At 37.5% G+C, this 25,846-nt stretch overlaps 1 protein-coding gene and 1 long non-coding RNA gene across 6 annotated transcripts in view; both read left to right on the top strand.

Annotated features, from left to right (window-relative positions):
- Positions 1-750: 750 nt before the first annotated feature.
- LOC129720992 (uncharacterized) lies at positions 751-15,314 on the top strand. The gene is made up of 3 exons (XR_008727327.1): positions 751-2,517; positions 14,888-15,056; positions 15,127-15,314. It is a non-coding gene; the product is annotated as an uncharacterized LOC129720992 (long non-coding RNA).
- A 9,294-nt stretch (positions 15,315-24,608) lies between these two features.
- The window catches only part of LOC129720990 (regulator of G-protein signaling 20), a 75,313-nt gene continuing 74,075 nt past the window's right edge, over positions 24,609-25,846 (top strand). For 3 of the 5 annotated variants that reach the window (XM_055672994.1, XM_055672993.1, XM_055672992.1), the window contains exon 1: positions 24,609-24,934. The gene's annotated coding sequence lies outside the window, so the exon portion shown is untranslated. The remainder of the gene's footprint in view (positions 24,935-25,846) is intronic. The other 2 variants (XM_055672996.1, XM_055672995.1) reach the window with 1 other exon arrangement.

Here is a 25,846-nt window from a genome sequence, read left to right as displayed (position 1 = left end):
GGTTTTGCAAGTGATTGCTATACCTTTCTAGGAGAAAGGCAAAACGTGTGAATTCCGAAATCCACTTAAAAACACGCGTGGAAGAGACCTTAGTGTATTATGTATAAAATAAAAATACTATACTTAGAGCTTTGTGGTCAAATATATGTACCTACTTACATAGTTTTTATCCAGAGCACAGTCCAGTTACAGTTTTTTTTTACAGACAACTTAATTTTAATTATATTTTTTTTTAGATATTATTCTGTGTATCAAATATTCACTTTTGATGTACAGGAAAAATTCAGTATTGTAAACAATGATAGCACAAAACCATCTCCCCCTTGTATTAGAATGGTTCACATCCCATACGAATGAAAACAGTATCACCTGGTACAACAACAGCAAAAGCGGGAGCAGCAGAAAGTAAGCACAAAAGCGCTGCCAGATGATTTTCGACCGCACTCACCGACACGCTCGAGTGTGTGCCTACTTACTTGTGGCATGGAAAACGGGAGGTTGGGAAGGACGTTAGTCAAAGTGTGAACAATCAACCCACCCACTGACTGGGTGCCACTGGTGGAAGGCGAACCGTGATGATGGTGCGTGGTGTCGGTGGGTTGGTGTGTGAGATTTTTACACGTGAGAAAAACCACACAGTCATACGCTGGGGCCTGAGAAAAATCGTCAACCGCTCATCATTCGACGAGAGATGGGAGAGTAGCTTTACAGCCTACCGTCCCGTCCTGTCTCGTTCCGTTCTGTCCAATCTGTCAGTCGTGGCCTAGCTGGTCCCGATATCCGATCCGTGAGGAGTGAGAGCAGTAACAGCAGTAGTAGCAGCACTTTTCAGTGTATTAGCACACGCCATATTGGTTTTTGTTTCGCCCCACAAGTCGTGGAAGGTTTGGGCGCCGCACCAGCTCGCAATTCATGGAAAATTGACGCCTTTTCCGTGAAGTAACTGGGTCAATAAGAGTAGATCTTGTTTAGTAAACCGTTTATAACATAGTCGAGTGGTTGCTTAGCCCAGAGTGTTTCCTTTGTCGGAATTTACTGACGGTTTTGTTTCACCTCGGTGCTGCGCGGTTCCGATATATATCTGGTGTTTTTCTGCGTTTTTTTTTCCTTTCTCGCTGACAATTATGGTTCCTTTTCGTTGTCTTTTTTGTGTCCCAATCATAATCAGTGCTGAAGTTTGGTGAGGTGAGGTGCCACCAGAGTGAAACGAGTTTCCCTTCGTTCTGCTGCCTTCTTTTCTTGAATGGGAGAAATTTTCTCACACTGTGCTGCATGAGGATTCGTTTTTTATGCGGTTGGAAAATTACCATCGAAGAAGTTTTGGAAGTAAAAGGTTTAGATGCGTGTGTAAAACAAGTACATTCCAGAATGTTTTAAACTTGAACTAGGTACTTCTTGCGATGTGCGACTGGCAGAAGTGTTGAGTTGTCATAAAACAGTTCATTTTTCTGTTTGTACTTCTTGGCTTTCCTTCTGTCGGTAGATGAAAACCAGCTTACATGTGAAAGAGGTCGCCAACAGGCACGCAAGATGGTGTGTAGTGGAGAAAATCTAGTGAAACATACGCGAATTTAAAGCGGAAGTGATATTTTCCCGTATCCAGAAGGCTCTGACATGATTTAAAATATGTAGAAGAAAATTCCAACAAAAAGAAATAACCAGCTTAATATCACGCTAATGATAAAGTATTTACAAGTCAACTCAGTAGAACTGTAGAATCGTTTGCAACTCGGTGGCAACCAGTGAAGCTTGTGGAGTACCGTCATCGCTATTGGAGTCCTTCATTTCGCTTATCAATCACCGTCGGTATCGTTGCATTATCGTCATTAGTAACCGTACCATTCTGTAGTAACTGATATTGCTCTCCAACGGAATCGATAGCAGGTGGGCTAGGGGCAGCAATTGGGGAAAACGAACGGAAAAAATCCTCACGAGACGTTGCCATCATCATCGTCATTACCATCACCATAATAATCATCTGACCCTTATCAGAGATACCTTCAGCGACCAGCAAAAGCAACAGCAGCAGTAACAGCAACAACAACAACAATAACAACAAGAGTAGCAACAAGAATAACAACAGCAGCAGCAACTAAACTAACAACACCACAAATTCCGAAGAGCGCAGAAAAAAGGCGATGAGCGTGTCCGAGAGCAGCAATGAGAGAACGAGCCAATAATAATAATCAACGAGAAGTTCAAGGAAACAACAGACACAGCGATATACATGCACATCAGCACACACAATTGTACACTGATAGAAAAATTGTAGTATAGAACAAGAAAATTCCACGGTACAGGTCAAGTAAGAATCTAAATAGTTTTGTGTTTGGAATCGAATCAAGGCGAGCCAAAGTTTTCTTTAAAAAAAATTATCATCATTCTGCAGTCGAGTGGGAATCGTTTTCGCCATTCCCGTCAACACGTCCTACAGCTGATCTGCATCGGTTACACCAACGTCGGATTAAATCGGTACCAAACAAAAAATATCAAAGGGAAAGGCTCCAACAAAAACAGGTAAGAAAGTAGTTTCCCTGTTGCATGTTGTCGAAGGAGGCGCACGGCAGTTCAACTGTAACGGAATAGTGTACACAGTTTTTGTTTTGTCACGATGTGGGATATGTAAACATACGCTAGGGTGGGAGCTTTCAGTCTGTCACCCAAATCGATTGGGCAGTGGTGAAATGTTGAAACAGAAGGTCAGTGGCAATCGTTAAATGAACAGTGGTTAGGCCCTAGTGAAGGGCGGAACAAAACAAGTTTTGTCAACCAAACAGGTATACCTCGATTTTACGCACATTTGAAATTTGGGAATGGCGTAAAATCGAAATGTGTTTATTTTTGTTTTGCTGAAAATAGGTTTCAAAAAGCGGGAAACCATTAATAAACCGATAAAAAGGTTTGTTTGAGACTGTAATTATATGACCACATGACCGCGAAACGTGGTATAAAGAAAATTAAAATTACATACAGCACATGCAAACAAAACAAGTTTGCTTGCAAGTACCTTTTTATTAATTCAATCAATTAATTAATTGAATAATCCCGAATTCATGGTCGAGGATTCTACTGATTTGATTAGTTTCCGTGTCTATCTATCTTTATTTTTAACCCTATGAAATAAAAGTTGCTGTAAAATCCGAAGCGAAACCTGTACACTTTTCGGGATCAATATCGAGAACATCGAAATTTTGTTTGATCATACATTTTATTTACTATGGGGTATGTAAGCACACGTGTCAATCGAACTGGTACATGTAATAAAATTAAGTGGAAAAAGAGTGTTATTTAAGGTGAAACGGTTTTAAAGCCACAAATTGCCGACTTTGAACCACCGCTTCGAACTTTCAAAACCACAAGACTCGGGTATAGATAATGCGTTCTCTGTGGAAACGCTATTTTATGTTTGCTTCACCACAGCAAACATAGAATAGCGTTTTCACAGATGACGAATTAACTATTACCGAGTCTTCTGCCGTTGAAAATTTAAATTGGTGGCTCGAAGTCGGCCATTTGTGGATTTAACCATCGAACCAATTTAAACTATTTTTAAAGCATAGTTTACAGTTCCAAGCGAAGTGAAAAATTTGACTAGCAAAAAAGTGTGCTTTTTCGCTAGCGTAATCTGTCGTGAAAACCCGGTTGTGGAACACACAGGTATTTCACAAATTTACACTTCGAGCGTAATGAAAATTGGCAGGAACTGACAGAATATAAATGTACCGAAATGTCAAGTTTTTGCTAGAGGCTTCTTTTTTCACGAGTGTGTACATGCGTGAAAAATGTAAACCCAAGTGAAAAAGATGCAATCCACAACCTTCCATTTCACTGGATCGAGTTTGTTTAAAGTTCAAAGCGAAGTGAAATTTTTACAGGTTGCATTTTTCACGCGCGTGAAAAAATGAACATTTTGTATGAGATTTTCACTTTGCTTGACCTTTATATAATGTGTAATTATTAAAAAAATAGATTTATCGAAAAAGCCTACCTGTCTAGTTTACAGAAATAATAATTAATAGCAAATCCGACGTAAATTCAATTTAATTATGTGGTTATTTCTGATCATAGAATTTGTATCATGATCGAACCAGGGTGAATCATGATCGGGCCAAAAATGTATCATAATCGGATCGGTTTTCCGTTACGAGTACTGGACTTTACTTGCATGGTGTTTGATTTGGGTTTGACAAATTAGAGATTTCTGAATATTTTTTCGTGATTCTAAAAATATTTTTGAACATTTTTCATATTATTTCGAAAAGAATTCGAATTATATTTGAGTTTAGAATACGGTAAGTTTGCTGATTCAATTATTGGGTGTTTTTTTGGTTGCCGGTTGCCGATAGCTTACTCCACAAGTACAATTTTGAGAAACGATGTCTGACAAACTTGTAGTCCCTACAAGTACTACAAGTTTGCCGAAAAGTGCAATGCTTGATCTGTTATGCCTGAAGTGCAAGAGCCCATATTTGGTGCGATATCCAGCCAATATTCGCGGTGAATAGCATAATATTAACATTTTACTAACTCAAGCCAAATTATCTCACTAAACAGTTAGAATAGTGTATGTTGTTGACATGTTTGTATTAATTGAAAAACATCAACCGTTCTGTTAAAGCACTCAGATGCTTTACTTTTTTTGCTTAATTTTTTATTAATTTTAGGCCAACCATTCTCTTCAAAACGTTTTATTTTCGTAGCATTTCAACTGCTTGTTGAATATCTCGCGAGAGCGCTACTATGCGATTTCAAGTTAGTGAGATTGGCTATCTCTTAAGGAAATTTTATAATTATTTTGTATTCACAAAAATAAATTTTCATATTTTTTAATTTATCACTTTCTCGTAAACTGGACGAAAATACGCGGAAAAATGTGTTTCTTAAATAAGGATGACACTGAGTTACTTTTTCTTATTTGAAGCGTAGTGGGCTGTTTGTAGTGAAGTTTTAATGTGTTTTACTTTAATTTGCAAACCTTTCGTCGTTTTTGAGAGACGTCATTCTATAGAAAATAAGCTTTATTATTTATATTCTGTTCCAATGAATTAAACGTGAAATCCTTCATTGAGTATATCAAGGAGAAGTGAAGCGATGATGTCTCAGAAGTAAGCTGGTATGATGGTCCGATCCATGATGCCAAACAGGCCACCGCGTTTCACCAATAGTTCCAACATTGAAGCAAATATTTCGTATAAAAAGTGTTCCTACATTGAATTTAAATGTTACAGAAGCATATTACTGGAAAATACACTGCAATTTTTAAATACGTTACTCTCGAATTACTGCTTGAAAACAAGATTTGATAAAAATTGTAAGGGTTAGTTGTACTCGCTAATAGTTCATTTTCAAAGCTTTTTTGATAATAGTAATACCACAGATAACAGATATCCAAGCTAGAACAAAAAACTCCAGAAATCGTGTGTAAGATTTCAAACTTTTACTCGTTTGGAATGCTAACGACATCTTTCTGCAACTTGCGACTCTAACCAGTTTAGTGATGGCAGCGCTGGATTACAGTCAAAGCTGCCAGACGCATGAACATTATCACAGGTTATAGAGTCGCTGTTTTTGCAATGATATAACACTGATTTTGTAAGGTGGGTGTTTTTTTTCAAATCAACATTAAAACAAACATATTTATCGTGAATATAAGCTGGGGAGGAATAAAATTGTCGATTGTGTACAAATTACGACTGCTCGAAATTTCTACATTAAAAAACGCAACCCTTCTTATTGCGAGAATATCGATAAAAGCTGTAAAACTATTGATTTTATTAAATCGTTGACTACTAAGTGTTCTTAGCGCCACCATACTGCGTATTGCGACATGCTAAAAAACCGTTGAATCTTTTTACACATGAAGCGAAACTAGCTTGGATGTCTGTTATCTGTGGTAATACTCAATCAATCTGAATGAAACCTTCTGAATATCATCAAAAGAAATTGTTTGATGTTGGTGCTACATGTTTGACACAGTTTTTTATCAATAGCTGAAAAATCTCGCTTATAAAAAATGGTTCGATCATGTTATAACATCCTATACATCTTGGAAATGACTTTTCGGTCTGACTAAAGTTTTCAATATGGATGTAGATAACAGATAAAATTCTAAGAATTAAATGTTAGACAGGAAATGCTTAAATAATTCAAGAGAGAAGCAACTCAATTTACGAGACATCACTATTCGTAAAGTTAATGTTAAGTTAGGTTAAAATAAGTACAGTAAGGTCGCATTTTACGCGTTTTTTTTACGCGGGTTGCTTTCATCCATTACTCAAAAACGGTACAAGATATCGACCTCATTTCAATCACGTTTTCCATTTTAGGCCACGAGTGATCATATATCAGTTTTCGAAAAAATTTACATTTTTTGGTGTAAATACTCAAAATTTAAAATATTGCATTTTGGTCTCTAGATTGGCCACTATCATATTCAAACGAGGTTTGAACGTTTGAAAGTCGTTTTTTACGCGGGCCAATACAAATTTGGAACGCATCCCCCGTGTAAAAAACGACCTTAGTGTATTTGAGAAGTTTTGCCTTATATTTTTTAAATATTTGATTGTATGTGTCCTGATGAGTTTTTTTATATGTTTTTTAATGCCAAATGAATCCACCATTTTTCCATTCCAACCATTTTTTATTAGAATGAAACTTTGCGTACTTATTTATACACGGCTTAGCAAAGTAAGAATTTTTCACAATTGACGGAATGTTTGAGGCTCAAGAGTAATGATTTAAAAATGCGTATGTATTAACAAGGGGCTAAATTTCGCAATTTTACCCGTTAGTGCACCAATAGCCGATGTAGTGAATAATATTGAAAGTGCCATTCAGTACCAGTGTCACTCGATAAAATCCGCGGTTCGCCTTGACGTAGAAAAATGCATTTCCCGCTCAATAAATAGTCAAAACAAATCTAGAACTATTGATTTTGATACGTGGTGCGTGGTACGAAGGCTGAAGTCACGTGAAGTGGTTTACTCCCGTGCGGACAAAGGAAACGCGATCGTAATTATGGACAACTCAGACTACGATTCACGTGTCTCCGACATGATAAATTCGGGTCCGTACGAGGAATGTAAGTATAAAAACGGAAAACCAAGAGATCCACTAAACACTATGGTAGAACAGGCAAATATTACTAGGCGACAAGTAGCACACCTGATAGGAGAGGAGAAGTTGGAGAGAAAACTACATGTTCCGAATCCTAAAGTAGCATCCCTCTACTGCCTACCAAAAGTCCATAAAAACCCGTTAGCTATGCGTCCTATTTCGTCCAATATCTGCACACCCACTGAAAAAATGGCTGCATGGCTGGTAGATGAGCTGAGAAAGTACCCGGTGACACAGGGGAAAAGCGTAAAAAACTCCGTAGAATTGGTTAAGCAGGTGGAGAATCTGGAAATCCGTAGGGGGGAAATCCTAGTATCCTTCGATGTGACTGCCCTGTTCTCAAGTGTACCTGTGAATGAAGCCATAAAATACTTGCGCACACACCTAGAACGTTACCGCGCCCCCCCAAATCACATTGAGGCCTATATGTCAGTGGCCGAATTATGTATGAAACAAAATTTGTTTATGTTCAGAGGAAAATTTATAAACAGGTCTTCGGTCTAAGTATGGGTAGTAAATTGTCTCCACTGTTAGCCGAAATTTTCATGTCCAATTTCGAGGTTGAAGCTGAAGGAAATAAACTCTTCCCTCGGATATGGAAACGGTATGTGGATGACATTTTTGCTTTGGTGAAGGAACGCACGCTAACACAAACTCTCGACTTTCTTAACTCACGGCACACCACAATCAAGTTCACGGTTGAAAAAGAAGTCGAAGGAAAACTTCCTTTCCTTGATTTACTTATTACACGGAAGGATAACAATAAGCTAAAATTTGGAATCTATCGAAAGCCAACTTCAACAGATCGTTACATCACAGCTGACTCGAACCATTTCGGTGGTCAAAAACAGGCCGCTTTTCATTCCATGGCCCATCGCATCTTCAACATACCGATGGAAGAACAAGAGTTTTTAGCAGAAAAAGAAACAATATAAAAAGCAGCCGAATTGAACGGGTACGACAAACAGTTCGTCGACAAAATCCTCCGTAAGCACGAAAGAAAGAAACACAGACGAGACGCTACCACTTTAATACCGGAAAATGAGGAGATTCGAAGAGTCAGCCTCCCGTTTTACCCTACCATCACGAATCCACTGAAGCATACCCTCCGCAGATATGGAATAAATATTGCACATAAAAGCGTTAACACTTTACGTGAACTTCTGGTTAACCTGAAGGACAAAGTTCCACAAGACGAACAAGCTGGAATTTATAAAATACCGTGCAAAGACTGCGACGCGGTATATATCGGGCGAACACGAAGAAAAGTTAAAGTGCGGCTTAAAGAGCATAGAAGAGCAGTAGAAATGAACAAAACGAGTGAATCCAGTGTAGCAACACATACAGTGAGTAACCAACACGAGATCGATTGGGATAAGGCGGGTCTGATCAAAAGCATCAATAAAATTGGTCTCCTCAATGCTTGGGAGTCAATGTACATTGCGACGGCCAAACAAGTTGGACATGGGATCTCGTCCTGTCGATGGGTAATATGTAGCCCGAAACCGGTAGACGAAAGGTAATTATTATATTATCCTTTTATATCTGTAAGAGCAATAAGTGTCTTGTCTGATCACTCGTCGTGTTCCGTCTGTGTTCGCGATTATTGTGCTAGTTCTTACGTTAGCGTTAAATCATTGTAAAGCGTATGTATTTCGTTATAATATATATTTCAAGCATTGTATCTCAGACAACTTGAGTTGTAAAGAAAAACCTTAAGACCTCATTTTCCCCAGTAATCTGAATTTTTCTTGGTTACGTGACGAATTTATGATATTGACGCTAACCATTGTTTCTATAAATTTGTGAGTTTAGTTTGGCGCCCTAAAATTCTGAGTAGGTACTAGTTTTTTTGGTGAGCTGAGACCCTTGCGTTAAAAAACATTCATAACACCCTGAGATATATTTGATTTCTTAGTGTAAGTATCTACGACAAGCACTCTGAAAATACGCTAAATTTTAATTCATTACTTTTTATTCGAATAAACCATTGGCTTAGCAATCATTAGATTCAGAATTTTCATAGACTCAAATGTAATTTTTTAAACGAGCTTACTGCATATAAAGCATTTTAGCTCAAAATCCTCAAGTCATGTGGAGAAACTTTAAAGAAACAAGTTGTGGGGAATTGGTGATACTTTGCAAAAAAAAAAAAAAAAAAAAAAACAAATTATTCTACCTAGCGGACTCTGCCTTTTATCATAATAAGAAGAAATAACTTATTATTTGTTGAAATAGATTTACTCGAACCATGCTTGTCATTCTCCTCAGTACGTGGAAAGAGCAGAGAAAAAATTCACCGCGCACTACCCTTTCAGTATGTGCCTGAGTGTAGCAAATGCTTTCACCACACTACTTCTTTCTCCACTCCAAAGTGTCTCAACTAACTTACAGAGAGACAAATACACTTTCAGCTCACCCCACATCTGATAGAAACAAGAGGGGTGAATCACTCTACAGAGAAAACAAAGTATGACACGACAGTGTTCGCTAGCGAGTAGTCTGCAAAGTGAAAAAAATCTACCGGGCATAAGTGTAGTCCTCGTGTAGCTACACCGCGAAAACGAATTCGACTAGATTGAACTCGACCGATAGGAGCAACGCAGTGTATTTTTTTTCTCCTAATCTCGCTCCCTCTTCTGCCATGCTCAAGAAACAAACTGTGAAACGCACCACATATAGCTCTGCTGTGTAATTATTGTACGTGATGCCCATACGTGTGAGAAAGTACACCATAGTTCATTGTCTCGCAAGAGAGAGATTTCAGATTTCACCGCAGTGCCTCCAAGAAGCTCAGCTGATAAAAATCGTTCGTTGTTCTCTTCTAGCACGTGCGTTTATTTGCTCTTTAGTGTGAGAGCAGTTGTTTTCGCAGTGCAACCTCTTCTCCTGCATTCTAGAGGTTTTCTGAGGAGAAATAACAAGCATGACTCGAACACTTCAATTTTCAGAAAAAATACACCTTTATTATTTTTGCTGGATTTATTTATCACTCTAAATAAAAAAATTTTAATTGCCAACAGTCAAACTATACAGATATATTTAAAACATAACATTCAAACACATATGAACATACATTAACACATGCAAATAACAGGAAATAAATATGCTTCAAATATAAGACACATTTTTTTTTTGATCGTGATATAATTGAAACGTTACTGTACTCATATTTATGTTGGACTCGATTATATATCATTCGATTAAATATCATTTTAGATTCGATTATTTATAGTAGGATTTTTTTTTCTATTTCAAATATGACTTTATTTTCACAACTTTTGAACCACGTGTTCAATCATAATAAATCCTCAACTAGCCCGTTTATCTGATACCAAAAGCAAAGCAAAGCCTTGCTGCTACATTCCGATTCGGAACTCGACCTTCTGTTTTTTATACACAGACTTTGCAGCCAACTGTTTAGTATACAAGACATTTGCGGGGCTAGCGCTACGATCCTACTGACACTAACAGTCTCTCCCGAGTCAAGACTCCAACCTACGACGACTGGCTTGTTAGGCCAGCTTCATACCTTGAAACCAGCTGGGAGGTCATCTGAGGAGTTTATCTTAGGTTATCTGATACCAGTATTGTTCAAATTTCGCCTCAGCCTCAGAGACAGAATCATCACCTTAAAGTGAAATGGGTCCAAAATCGGGGAAATTTATATTTGTATCAAATTACTCAAAAAAACACACAAAGAATCCAGGGAAAAAAAATGTTGCACTGTGTAATTTTTCATCCAGTTTTACACCTAGATCTTTCACTAGTTCAACTCTTTTAGGTTTGGTACCAGAAACCATATATTCATAGGACAAAGCATTTTTTGTACAATGCTAGTTAAAAACAAAGCATTTATCAGTGCTCAAAAACAAGCAGTTTCGAAAGTACCAGTCACTGAACAAGTTCAATAACCACACTTGACTACTAAGAATATTTTTAAGTCGTCAGCAAAGAGCATTTTTCCTCCTGAATTGAGAAGCAGTGTCACATCATTAATTAAGATGGAAAATAACAGTGGCCCAAGATTACTGCCTTGTGGTACTCCCGAACAATATGAAGAACTGGAATGACAGTTACACAGTTACATATTTCGTCGAGCCGATAACGTTGAAACATGACTCGGCAGGTCCACTGACTTTCTTTTCTTTGGGTTGCTGTAAAAAATTGCTAGCGGCGTTGTTCACAGAGAGAAAAAAGACATTCAAAGCCACTTGGCTTTAAAACATAAGTTCCTTGTTTATGAATCATTCTCAAAGCATGCAGTCGCTTGAAGATGGCTTGGTGGGTAATTCCTAATCTCCCAGATGGTCTCGAGGTAAGATGCTGGCCCAACAAGCCAGTCGTCGTAGGTTCGAGTCTCGGCTCGGGAGAGACTGTTAGTGTCGGTAGGATCGTAGTGCAATTGACCTGTACACTGAATGGTCTGCGAATTCTGTGTATAGTAAAACAGAAGGTCGAGTTCCGAATCGGAACGTAGCACCAAGGTTTTGCTTTGCTTTTGAATAATTCCCAATACCAATCTGCAAGTTGTTCCTGCATTTGGCATGGATCCTCATCGATCAGTTCCTACGGTTCAGCGTCTTCGAAGGTTTCTGACCTTCCTTCACGCGGCCAGTGGTCAACATCGAATTTACCGTCTTTTAAGCGACGGAATCAATCACGGCACGTTGTTCCAGCATTTCCGTAAACTTTTTTTTACCTTTTTATGCGCTGCAACTGCCGTTTTCTTAGAATGAAATGAGAAAAGTAACACCTCCCGCAAATGACGATTATTTAACACAAAATTAGATATTTTCTTACACCTAAAAGTATATGACGCCACAATTAAATTACTAATATGTCAAAGCGGTTTGTTTACGCTATATCTCAGCTTGGTCCATCACATTTTTGATATGTTAGAATCAACCAGCACTTACTGCTGGCGACATCTACTGATAGATAGCTAGAACTTCAAACTAGACAAAATGAAAAATTATAGCTATGTCATCCCTGTGAATTTTGGTGCCCTGGTTACATTTGAAAAACGCGTCAAAAGCTCCCACCCAACCGTTAACCGTGCGACTCCTTTCACGGTTGAATCGATGGAGACGCCAATTAACAATTGCACAGCGTTCTAAGGAACGATTTTAGGGGAAATTTGGATAAATCTGGAGTTCGACAGTAACATTTAGAGAAAAAAAAATTGTTCTTCAAAATTGTGCAAAATGATGGAGCACACATTTTTCTTTAATCAGAAATTAGGGTGACTAAAAGTTTCCATGGAATCCAGCATCTAACTTTCTTATTATTGCAGATAGACGATGTTATACAATACACAATACACAATGGTCCAGAAACCAAATTTAGGGGGAAATTTGGTTCTAGAACTCTATAGCAATGTTTTAGAGAAAAACTTTCTTTTAAAAAGTTGTTACATATGATAAAGCGCTCATTGAAAAATTATCAAAATTGGGGTGCCCAAAATTTTCGATGCAATCAAGTATCTAACTTTTTTATCTTTGTGGATAGAGAAAAAACTTGTTCCATAATGTTATAGCTCCAATAATTTTAAGTAACTTTATATAAAAAAGTTTTTCTCTATCTTTGAAAACAACCGATTTATATCGAAGAAACACATATTGCGCTCTAACTTCTTTATTTCAAGTTTAACATTGAAACAACATTGCAATGTTGTAGCCCCGTCAACTTTGCTCAACTTTGTAGAGTTATTTTACTTAACCCTCTAGTGCCCAGTGCAGCTTCTAGACGGTCCTCAGTCACACCTTTAAAAAGCTTCAATCAATACTTGAAAAATGTTCAAAAAGATCCATGGTGATTTTTTCGAAGTCCGTCTGAAAATTAACTTGGGCACTAGAGGGTTAATCACAAAAAGAAAACTAAAGGTGCGACCCTAAAGCTCAAACTGGAAAAAAGGAATGATTACAGCCATTTAACCACTTATGTGAATTTTGGTGCCATTATTTATGGGTTTTGCCACCGCGACCTTTTATTAGATCTATTGTAGCATCGATTAGTCATTTCAAAAACGCGTCAAAGCTCCCGCCCACTCCAACGCGAACGTCAACCGTGCGCCTCCTTTCACTGTTGAATTGATGGAGACGCCGAATAACCATTGTACAGTGTTCTAGGGAGCGAGTTTGGGGGGAAATTCGGATCTAGAGCTCAATATTCTAGAGAAAAACTTGCTTCTACAAAGTTGTTACATATGATGAGGCGGTTATTTTTATGTTATCACAAACTAACTTTCGTATCTTTGTAGATAGAATTGAAGATTATCCTACCATGTTGCTCGTTCGTTAGTTTTAGGCAATTTAAAAAAAAGATTTTTTCTATCGTTCAAAACCGATTTGAAGTTACTTTATAATTCATAAATTATGAATTATGAACTTGAAGTACGAAAACGACATTGTTTAATTAAAAGAGGAACGATCTTTTTCTTCTATCTTTTTTGTTTCTCGTTTTTTCGAATATGAATAGACTTATAGATCAAGTTAAAACCTACCATTTAACTTAAGAATGTGTGAAAGTATGTTTCGAACTTGACAAGTGTAAAGCTTGCGAGTTTGGATAAAAGATATGCCGATCATGCGCAGTCCATATTCTTAGTTCTAATCTTGATAAGTTCAAAGATAATATGGAACCATATTCTGAATAAGACAGCGAGCGGTTTTACCAAGATATTAATAGTTTTGAAGGGCGTTACAATAAACAATGCAACGAGCAAATGATAGAAAACTATGTCGATTCACTAACAGCACAAACGTTCCGGAATATTTATGTTAGAAATAATCGATTTTATTAATCAATTTTATTCAGAAAATACTGATTTGATTACCAAACCGACCCACTCGTATTTTCCATAAATTTACAATAAATTGGGCATATCATTGCCTGAAATGGACTTTGGATATATTAAAAAACTAGCGTAATTTCCTTAGAAATTCAGTGATTGAAATTTTAGTTAGAAACGCAACAAATAAATATCTCAGGCCCCGACCATTCAAGTTCATCTTAGAAATTGTGGGTTTGTGGTTCATCAGTTATGTTAAAAAAAGGCTCCAGCGATTGGACAAAAACATATTTTCCTTGATAAATTGATACTTTTAAGTGGAGAGAGCGCGAAACTTATCATCAGAAAGTTAATGGAGATGTATTCTTGATGCGAACAAAACAATCCAAGTCTAACAATTCGAATTATTATTTTATCTTGCTATAAAAAATATCCTAAAAACATATATATTTATATTTACGTATTTAAAAGATAGATATTATTGAAATCGAAATCAAAACCGTAACCAATTAATGTTTCCAATTTTACTGAGCATATACAATTTCCCTAAACGAACTAAAAACCGACTAGTTATTAATCTTAAGACCAAGTGACATCAATTGTACAAGTCAGCAGTTATTCTTATCTTAGCCAATCAATAATAAAGAATTCTTAAAACATGTCACGGTACTAAAAATACTTCACAGGGCGCGTATAACATAAAAACACATTTTGTATTTAGCTTTTTGGAACCCAAAAATCAATAAATTCCGTTTATTCAATTCCATCAGATCGGCTGATTAGTTACTGTCAAATTCTGTCAACTGGTAATTATGACTCCGACGTTCGCTTCGCTTCAACAGATTAGCAGTTTCACCGTCGATACACTCCGTAATACACCTAAACCTGAACGCGCCACATTCAACACGACGACGATTGCCTGATTGCACTTCTGTCTCACGATAATTTATTCCGTAACTATGTTTCTCTTGTTTTCAGTTTTCCAAACCCGCTAGGCTAGGCTCTCTTGGGGCTGACTGTCCAGGCGATGGCGTTTACCGGTACGAGGGCGACCGGTGTCTGCCCTGTCAGTGCGCCGGTGATACGTTCGTAGAGCCAGAAGTTGTTTTGTGCACGAAACAACTTCGACCGCTGCTTTTCACGTTGGGTAAGTCTAGTCTAGTGTAGATTTCGTTCAGTTACGATGTGTGACGGTTTGCATCTGCTCTCGTTTCTAGAATGTCCTGTAGCGTAGACGGGCTGCCGGCGGGGTGTCGACTCCGTGGCATGGGCTCGACCGTTCAGAGTGGTCCACTTAATTCGGCTTTAGGTGGGACGCAGGAAGCAACAACCGATGTTGTACCGCTACAACGACCACCTTCGCAAAAGCCGTGCTGCTTCTGCTGGTGCTGCTGCTGCTCTTGCTCATGGTGAGTTTATCTCCGAAGGGTTATTGAATTAATGAGTTAATAATTTGCTTGCTGTTACCCACTTATGACCACGCGTCTCCATAAAGCAGAAAAACGGTGGGGATGCGCGTTCCCTCAAAATGTTTAGAACCTGTCGCATGTTCCATTTCATCGAATCGCAGTCCACACTGTACTTTACCGTTCCACACTAATCGATCAATACCCGCGTCATAAACACCAAAATAAATTTAAACGTAATATAATTCAACACTCGATTACTTTTTTCTACTTTCATGTACCTACTTTTGCTGTGTTCGTCATTCACGGTTACAATTGTCGCTTTCTGTGCCACATCGATGCAGGGCTAAATGGTAAGTTAATAAATTCCTTATTTACTATGTCGATGAGCTTAGTTCGACCCAGAGGATACGGACGGGTGAGAACATTTTTCTACAACTGCTCTGTTCTGCTCATTATGTTTTCACCATGATAGATGCAAGAAGCAAAGGGAATATATAACTAATGCAAGGGCTCACTGAGTATGAATAATTAATCTGTACCGAGGCATTCCTCTCCGTATCTGTCATAGAGTTCAAACCAAATGATACCATTTTCGGTTGTTATTTGATTGAATGTTGTTATGTGTTACAATCAAAGGTCGGAAAACCGATACTGTATGTTCGTTGAACTGATTTGAATCGATAAGTGCCACGCTGTACGAAAGTTCAGCTGCGCTGTAGTTAAACAATAAAATTTTTACTAGTCTCTTTCCTTCCGAAGCTGCCCTCTAATCTGTAGGTGACCTTCCTCATTCTGACTTCTGACATATCATCCGTACTCTTATTATCAACTTTTCTCGCATGCCGGCCTTCTTTGAACGGCTGGCACACTCATAAATTGCCAATCGGAAAGCCATTACCACTACAAAAAGCTATCAGTCAGTTCGGTTCAGCAGCCCACATTTGCCGCCCTAATGTACCCTTTATTTCCCACATGACGACACACAGCAGATGGGCCACATCCCGATGGTACCCTTGGCACCATGCCGTGGAAGAGCGAAAGTCAAACGGGAGATAAAGAAAAAAGAGTGGCAGTGCATTCGACTGCACTATAAAATCAGGCGGATCGCTTTTTTTATCAATCAATAACCATCTCAACCATCTTCGCGCACCACGTCGCTGTGGGACTTTCCTACTACCCACGAGCGTGTCAGCAAACATTCGATCCTTCTTGGGGTTGGAATCGTCTCAGCGGAAAAGTGTGCTCCACTCAAAAATGAGCAGTGGGAAATGATGGGTTGCCTTGTTGAATCGAAATGGATGAGTGACATCACAACATAGACACACCGCTTGGCCCTCTGCTGTTTAGAGCAGCACAGAATGGCAGCAGCGGAAGGCTCGTAGTAGATTCCGTACTGTCTTGTCGGAGTGTGCGTGTTGCTTTGACCGCATTTGTTGCCGCCTTTCTGTGGATGCTGGAGGGATGGGGACAAAATTCGAAAAAAAAATCCCGCAAAAGTAGAGTGCTCGGGCGAATTTGGATGAATGAATTCGGTTTTCTTGCCGTTTTGTTGCGGAGTTGTTTTTCGCAGTGCGTGTTTGTGGTGCACGAAAAAAGTTGGAATGAAGCATGGTAATTGAATAGTTTTTACTCCGTAGTTGCCAGGAATTCAAAATAATTCTTGCGTCATCTTGCGACATAGTTTAACACTTTCTATGTTTCCGTAATTTTACAAAGTAATTTTTTTTTCATATTTCAAATCGAAGCATCAATTTTCTACAACTGGTCCATAAACAACAATTTTGCGAATTTCGTTTAATCAGACGGCTTGGAAGTTGCATGCAAAATTTCAGCTCAATCGGACTCAATCGAAAGGAGCTTAAGGAACCACCGTAAGATGGAACAATTCAATAGCTTTCGCTTTGTATAAATCGCGGCGCCGACTACATCCTTACGGTGAGTTAGGGAATGAAAGAAGGAAGTCCAGAATCGCTGTTGGCAGAGAGCGAGTTTACATCTGCAACAACTATAACGGAAAAGAAGGTTACTTGTCACCGTGATCAGTGACGAATTTTTTTGAGTCCTACTTTTGAACGGAAAAATTGATCTCCATTGCTACCCTAATGTATACTGCATGTCAACGGCCCTTTTAAGAGTTTACCCAAACTTTGGAACACTGTTCATCTAGTATGACTATGAAGAAATCCCAAATTTTGTACCAATTGCATAACTCTTCGTTCCTTTAGATAGAAACCCTTATTTTCTTTAATTCTGGCTGCAAAAGTATAAAACATGTAAATTAATTTATACATTATTTTCCGAAAAAAAACATGAGAAAATTTTACACGAAAAATACTTCTAACTTTGAGGTATTATGAGAATGATTCGAGTTACAGAATTTTTAGGAAATTAAGTCGATGAAGTCAATTTTGGTGCCGATTGAAATACCCCCGCTCTATGGGAGCCCACAAATTCGAATTCGATTTTATTGTATTCCTGGGAAAGTTCTAAATAGAAAACAAAAATGACCTGTATATTAGGGTGGGACAAAAAATAAATGTTAGCTCCCATGCACTTTTCGTGTTCCTTATGGGTCTCATAACAACTGTGTAACTTTTCAGATCGATCGGTGAAACGCCCGATTTGCGCTCGATTTTTAAAGATTCCATACGATTTTATATGGGAAAATCCACTTTTTCAATACTTATTCTCTAGAGATGTCAAGTTGGCTCTTCAAAAATATTTATAAATGATATTTGTAGGAAATTTTACTGGGAAAAACTCTTCTGAAGACCGTAAGGCACTACGATGCTTGTAGAAACAGCTATTCACCCTAAACTGATTGAATGTCTGACGGACGGCTCACCATTGAAACTTTCCAGCAACACTGCTACAGCATGCTGCTATTGCAAACTTGCTTAAGTATGAGAAATAATTTCGCGTGGAATTGATTTTCAAAGTGTGATTTTTGCTCATAGTATCTTCAGGGAAGCCTCCAAGATAAATTTAAGCGATATCATTTCTCATCACATGGTTGAATTTGCAACAGCAGCATGCTGCAGCAGGAATGCTAGTAAAATTCAATGGTGAGCCGTTCGTCAGATATTCAATCAGTCTGGGGTGAATATCTTTTTTCACAAGCAAGGTAGGGCCTTGCGGTCTTCAGAAGAGTTTTTTCCAAGAAAATTTCCTATAAATATCATGTATTGATATATTTTTAGGAGCCAACTGAACATCTCTATAGAAAAAGTTTTGAAAAAGTGGTTTTTCCCATATAAAATCGTATTGAAGCTTTAAAAATCGAGCGCAAATCGGGCATTTCACCGATCGATCTGAAGAGTTACACAGTTGTTATAAGACCCTAAGGAACACGAAAAGTACATGGGAGCGAAAAAATAACACCATCGCTTTTTTCCCATATAACCGTGTCCCAGTCTACTGTATATGCGATGTTAAAATTAAAACTTTAGAATTCCAAAATGATTAATAAAATGTGTTTTTTTTAACTCAGCAACACTTCCAATAAATTAATAAAGAATTTTTTCGCAGTAAAAGGTCCTCCCAGATGGTCTCGAAGTACGATGCTGGCCTGACAAGTCAGTCGTCGTAGTTTCGAGTCTCGGCTTGGAAGAGACTGTTAGTGTCGGTAGGATCGTAGCGCTAGCCGCGTAATTGTTCTGTACACTCAACAGAAGGTCAAGTTCCGAAACAAAATGTAGCACCAAGGCTTTGCTTTGCTTTTTCGCAGTAAAAACATCTCCGGTTGAATTTTTCATATTTTCTGAATTCTTCAGCTAATTTTCTTCAATGCCGTAACTCGAGCTTAGTTCATTAAACCTCAGGGTAATAAGTGTTTTTGGTGTAAAATTTTCTCAGGAAAATAAAATTTCTTCAACGCAAAAAACTAGGCATATCTGGTAACACTGCCATTTAAAATTGATTTTAATTTTGCATTCTTCGGCTAATTTTCTTCAAAAATAATCTGATACTAGTTTCAAAGCATGATATGTATACATAAATTGATGTATATTAAGCTTTGTAACTAGTATCAAAAAAAATAAGGGTTTTTGACGAAAAACGCACTTTGTGTGTTCACAGAAAGTCTGAAATATCTAAAATATTGAAAATAGTGGTCCCCGTGGCTCTGTGGTTAGCGATGTCGGTCGGCTAGCTCTCCCACACGGTTGTGATATCGGGTTCGATTCCCAATCGAGTCGAGGATCATTTCGAGCTGGAAATTTTCTCGACTCAGCACTTGGGCACGGTGTATCGTTGTACTTTTCCTACACATACGAAATGTGCCGAAAACGATATCGATAACGAATTCTCTCAACTAATCTAGTTGATCAAGATCGCTATTAGCCCCAAGGCTAAGCGTGCGATATTGTTTTGTTTGTTATTGTTTAAAATATCAAATATATTTAAAATGCCTGAAATGTCTGAATATCTATATTGCATCGAATGTCAAAAATGTCCAAAATATCTAAAATGATTAAAATGTCTAAAATGTCAAAATATCTAAGATGTCTATGGTATCTAAAATGTTTGATATGTACAAAATCTCGAAAATGTCTAAAATGTCTTAAATGTCTAAAATGTCTTATATGTTTCAAATGTCTAAAACGTCTGAAATGTCTAAAATGTCTTAAGGGTCTAAAATGTCTAAAATGTCAGAAATGTCTAAAATGTCTAAAATGTCTAATATGTCTAAAATGTCTAAAATTTCTAAAATGTCTAAAATGTCTAAAATGTCTAAAATGTCTAAAATGTCTAAAATGTCTAAAATGTCTAAAATGTCTAAAATGTCTAAAATGTCTAAAATGTCTAAAATGTTTAAAATGTCTAAAATGTCTTAAATGTCTAAAATGTCCAAAATGTCTTAAAAGTCTAAAATAACTAAAATGTCTGGAATGTTTAAAATGACTATATTGTCTATAATGTCTAAAGTTTCTAAAATGTCAAAAATGTCCGAAATGTCTAAAATGACTGAAATGTCTAAACTGTCCAAAATGTCTTAAATGTCAAAGTAGTGTAAAATGTCTGAATTGTTAAAAATGTCTAAAATGTCTAACATGTCTAAAATGCTGAACATGTTCAAAATGTTGAAAATGTTCCAATTGTCTTAAATATCTGAAATGTCTTAAATGCTTAAATGTCAAAAATGTCAAAAATGTCAAAATGTCAAAAATATCTAAAATGTCTAAAATGTCTAATATGTGAAAAAATCAATATCCAGTTAATTTTTTTTCGCTTCTCAAGATTTTACCTCTTTTCGCCTCAGAAATAATTTCTGGTTACGTCACTGAATCATACAAGTAAAATAAAAAAAAATATTTATTTCATGTTCGTTAATGACAAATTTGAATATTTTTTCTGTGATTCGATTATCCGGAAAACTCGACTATCGGGAATAAAACTTTTAATTAATGTTCCGGATAATCGAGTCCGACCTGTATGTCTTAAATGTTCAAAATATTAAAAATGCCTGAAATGTCTAAAATGTTTAAAATGTCTAAAATGTCTAAAATGTCTTAAATGTCTAAAATGTCTGAAATGTTTAAAATGTCTGAAATGTCTATAATATCTAAAGTGTCTAAAATGCCTAAAATGTTTAAAATGCCAAAATTATTAAGAATGTCAGAAATTCCAAAATTTTTTTTAAATGGTAATACGACGAAAATAACAAAAAATCAAGGATAAATCGTAATAAACAACCCATTAGGTTATTTGAAGGATAAATCGTAATAAACAACCCATTAGGTGTTTTCTATTAAAAATTTGGATACAAGTAGGATAAATTAACCTACAGTGAACCATATTCCTATAGCGAACCAGTCGTCAGATTAACTCAATTTCTCCTAACATAAATGGGAATTTATAAATGTTTCTCTTGATTTTAATACAGATTGGCTGGTGTCATGTTTCCCGATGAAAAATTGAGTTAATCTAGAGGTCCACTATATGTTAATTTACCCTAGTTAAGAGTGTATTGCTGACACTGTATTTTAAAGCTGTCAGTTTTTCGAAAATTTCGGAGTCGTACAGTCAACGGTTACTCGTGGGATCAAATATTACTAGAAAACTCAGAGCAACGAACGGAAGGAGAAATGCTTTCAGAATGCATGTTCTATTAGTGATCAGGATCACAAGCGAGTCTAAAAGCATTTGAGTAGAATCCCTATGTTTCGGTCAGGGATGTGGCCAACAAGTTAAATCTGTCCAAGTCTTTCGTTTAGAGAACCAAGGACCGGAAGAAACTGCAAACGTACCAAGTGCAGAAGGCTCCAAATCGTGGCGAACCAGGCAGCTTCCAGGACTACTGTTCTTCACCGCCTAGCAAGGAATATATGATTTTATAAGCGATCTACTTATGTGGCATACAGAATGCGTGTGATGAAAAAGAGATACGTGTGATGGGATAATAAATGCTTGTGATGCAGGTTGGCTGGATAAGACGTTTCCCGATTAATTTTTTTGAAAATCCCTTGAGTTTTCTCTCGGACGGGTGTTCCACTATAGGAAAGGGGTCCAATTTACTCTAAGTATTTCAATTTATAAATGTTTCTCGTGATTCTGATGCAGAATAGCTGCATAGGATGTTTTCCGAAAAATCCCTCGAGTTTTCGCATAAATTGAATTAATCTAGCGGGTGGTCCATTATAGGAAGTGGGTGCACTATGTATAGGTTAATTTACGTTTCATTGGAATTCACAAATGTTTTCTGATACAGATTAGGTGGATAATATGTTTCAATGGAAGTTTTTCTGGAAATCCCACGAATTTTCTCTTAAATTGTGTTAATCCAGCCGGTGATCCAATACAGGAAAAGGGTCTACTATAGATTTGTTTACCCTATATCAAGAGGAATTGAGCTAATTCTACGGGTGGTCCTCTAAAGAATATGATCCTTCAAAGGCAGTTCTAACCCATACATATTTCTAGTGATTATGATGCATATTAGCAGAGATAAAAAAATCTTGTAAGGACCACTTCCTTCAACGGACCACTCTGACGACGAGTTGTTTATTCTCTTGATATACATTTAAAAATGTTTCTGATTCTGATGCAGATTAGCTGGATAAGATGTTTCGCGATGGAAGTTTTCTGGGAATCCCTCAAGTTTTCGCATAAATTGAGTTAATCTGACCGATAGTCCACTAAAGCAGTTTTACTCCAGCTAATCTGCATCAAAATCACGAGAAACATTTAAAGGATGAACTGCTTTGGATGGACCTCTTGCTTTCGTAGACCGTCCGTCTAAATAACTTTTTTTATATCGGGTAAACCAAACTATAGTGGACCCCTTTCCTATAGTCAACCCCTCTTGAGATTAACTCAATTTTCCTTAATATAAATCGGAATTTATATATGTCTCTCGTGATTCTGATGCAGATTCGCTAATAAGATGTTTTCCGATGGAAGTTACCTGAAAATCCATCGAGTTTTTCGCATAAATGGAGTTTAATCAGCGGGTGGTCCACTAAAGGACGTGGTCCATTCAAGAAAGTTTTACCCTATAACAAGAGAATAGACAGTTTTGGTAAGATTTGGATCCAAGGTAATCCTACCCTAGCTGAATAATAGATTTCTTGATGAAAGTTTTCTAAAAATTTCGCGAGTTTTCGAATAAATTGGTCCACTAATGCGGTCCATCAAAGGCAGTATTTCACTTTAAAAAATTTCAGAGATGTGGAAGAAAATCTAAACGTCAAAAATATATAAAATGTCACAAATGTCAATCTATTTGTGTAGTTTCCCTGGTGTTTTCTCTTGGTAAAATGTTTTTTTTTGTGAATTTTATCAATTCGTTTGAATTTTTTGATAGTATCCACAAATTATATAGTGGTTTATTTTCACAATAAGTTAAACTTCTAACTTTGACCGTAACTTCGTGTTTTTAAGCTAAAGCAAGTTACCGAAGATTTCGAACTTGAGATTAATTCCTTGTGGCATATTATGAATATAGCAAAATCTTACTCTCCTCCTGACATTGCTCTGGGGTTTTTGATTTTTTTTTTCCAGAATTCTGTTTTCTTTTTATTTATGTGATGTTATTTTTGCGTAAGATGCATCCATCAATTACAGCAGGAAGTCGTGGTGTAGAAACGTTCATCAATTTGATTGCGTGTTTTTAGAACCTCTGTTTTTTGAGATTTCATATAAAAAATTGAAGCAGTAAAAATTTGATTCAAATAGAAACAATATACTTTTTATTATTTATTAAAAATAACTTCCTATTAAACTGTTTAGCAACGTAACTTCACAAAAGTTTCATATTGTAATATTCTCCTAATGTACGTGAGATTCAGATTCGGATCTGAATTTTCCCACTTTAATCGTTACCAGCGCACTGGATTCACCAGTTTACCATAGTAAAGGAGCATGATAACATCGATAATGTTTCTACTTCCTTCTCTGTGTGTGTGTGTCTTTCTTTTTTTTCATCTGTTAGTAATCATCATTGGCATTTACGGTTAGGAAGTCACTCACCTTCCCGAGTACAGCTAATAATCAACAGCATGCCCTGAGCAGAATTAGTCCTACCTTCTCGTACTGCATGCTTCAGCTGAGGAAAAAAATTCTCTCACTCGCTCACCACGTAACCATAGCAAGTGATAAGATGAGATGTTTTTCTGGTTTTCTCGGAGCGATCTGATTTTTCTCACCTTTTCTGACACGTGAAAGAGACTGAGAGTAAGAATGAAGGAATACTCTCCTGTAAGAGTACGTGCGTCCATGCAAGGGTGTGCGTGCGTGAGAAAAATTGCTTTTCTTTTCCCTAATTGAATCACACTGACTGGCAGCGTGGATAGACTGATAAAACCAACACAGGCTGGCACGGTTTCATTCAAGTGCTGCTCTATCGCAACCCATATGACCGAGTTTTCTCGATGGTTTGGGATTTGAAAACAAAAGTAATTGATGGAACGGATCCTGCGCACTGTCGATTCGTTCAGTTTGAGTGCAGTAGCGCTATAGATGAATGGTTGCCAATAATTGTATTGACATCATGATTTGAGACGGAAGTTAACAGCTGTTATAGACAAAAACTAACTAAGCTGCTTAGTAAATGTTGAAATTGCGTTACTCTATTTGATTTCTTCGAATATAGTTATTTCACCAGAATAAAACAAATGACAGTATTCTTTCACCAGAATAAGAAATCGGTTGGGAACAAGTTTGGCAACAACTGCCCGACCGCTTTGCGCGTGATGTAAACAGTTTGAACGGTAGGAAAATGAAAGTAACTTAACGAAACTAGAGGCAACCGATTGATCAGCATTCTGCCGCGCTGTCAGTCCTACGGTGACAGTGGGAAACGTTCGGTTGGAAAAACGGTTTTCTCCGGTGGAAAAGCGCGCCCGATTGCGAGGGCTTCTGGCGAGTTTCGCCGAGAGTGTTGAAGTGAAATATCACTGTTTACAACATTAATAATAATACTCGAAGAAGCAGCAGTCGCACCGGTGTGGTTCCAAGTGACTAATTTTCTCATGATTCCGGAAATTCTTGTGTTCCCCGGTGCGCAATGATCGAGCTGAGCAAATCGTCGGACGTTTTGTAAACGGTAAATTACGGTTCAGCGGGATCAAAAGAGTCCCGATCGACATTCCGATGCGGTGAACGTGTTTGCTGATTTGTGAGTGTTGAAAAGTGATTACTAGGATACCTGAAGTTTTTCTGAGGGCGAGCATTGGTGTGGATGGTGAAAACCAGTGGCAAATATTCGGCGTCAAAATTAAGCCATGTGAAGTAATGGATTTCGATTAGTAGCACAATTTGTATGAATCAGATGAACAGAGCATAACGTTTTAATTTACAGTATAAACGCATAAATTCGCAATAAATTTATTTTTCCGGCGTTTATGAGACTCTCTGCAAGATTTGGTGCCGCCAGTGCGGAATTTTTTCCGCTACTACGAAGTTTGTTTAAGCTGATCGTGCGTTTCACTAAGCAACGGAGAGAAGAGTGTGAAAATTTGAGGTGCAGAAAGTACCGGAAAATAACGGCTTATTCACACATCGCATCAAGCACATGAGATACTCGCCTAACAACCGCCCTGCGTTCTGCGTGACTGTACAGTGTTCTTGATTACTAATCTGGCGCCTTGGTTGTAACATACACGTAGACCGCGCTTTATGGGTGGTCTGGGAGAGCTCCATGCTCCATGCGACTGACGTGATACGAATGCAGAGAGTGAAATGTAATTCCGCAACAAATTGGCGCCTATGGAATTGTGCTTGTTTAATAAGTTCACGCGAAAAAGCAGGTTTAAAATAGCATGTCACATTACTCGTTAATATGCAAAGCAATTTTGACTTAAGACGTGGTCCGACAATTTCAGGCTCGGTGGTGAGTCAGTCAAAGGAATTAATTATTAGAAACGTTGGAAAATTGGTCATGTCTCAAGGTTATCAAAACAATCCTTTCTCGTTCAATGTGTCTTTTTTCCCCACCGGAACTGAGTATGAGTAATCGGTATTGCGTTCAAAAATAACGGTTTTATATGCTATTCACCGTTTGTGTTTTCGTAGAAAGAAACTTGTGTCA

Source organism: Wyeomyia smithii, chromosome 2 (genome assembly GCF_029784165.1).
Source record: "Wyeomyia smithii strain HCP4-BCI-WySm-NY-G18 chromosome 2, ASM2978416v1, whole genome shotgun sequence".
NCBI lineage: Eukaryota > Metazoa > Arthropoda > Insecta > Diptera > Culicidae > Wyeomyia > Wyeomyia smithii.
This window is presented reverse-complemented; position numbering and strand designations above follow the sequence as displayed.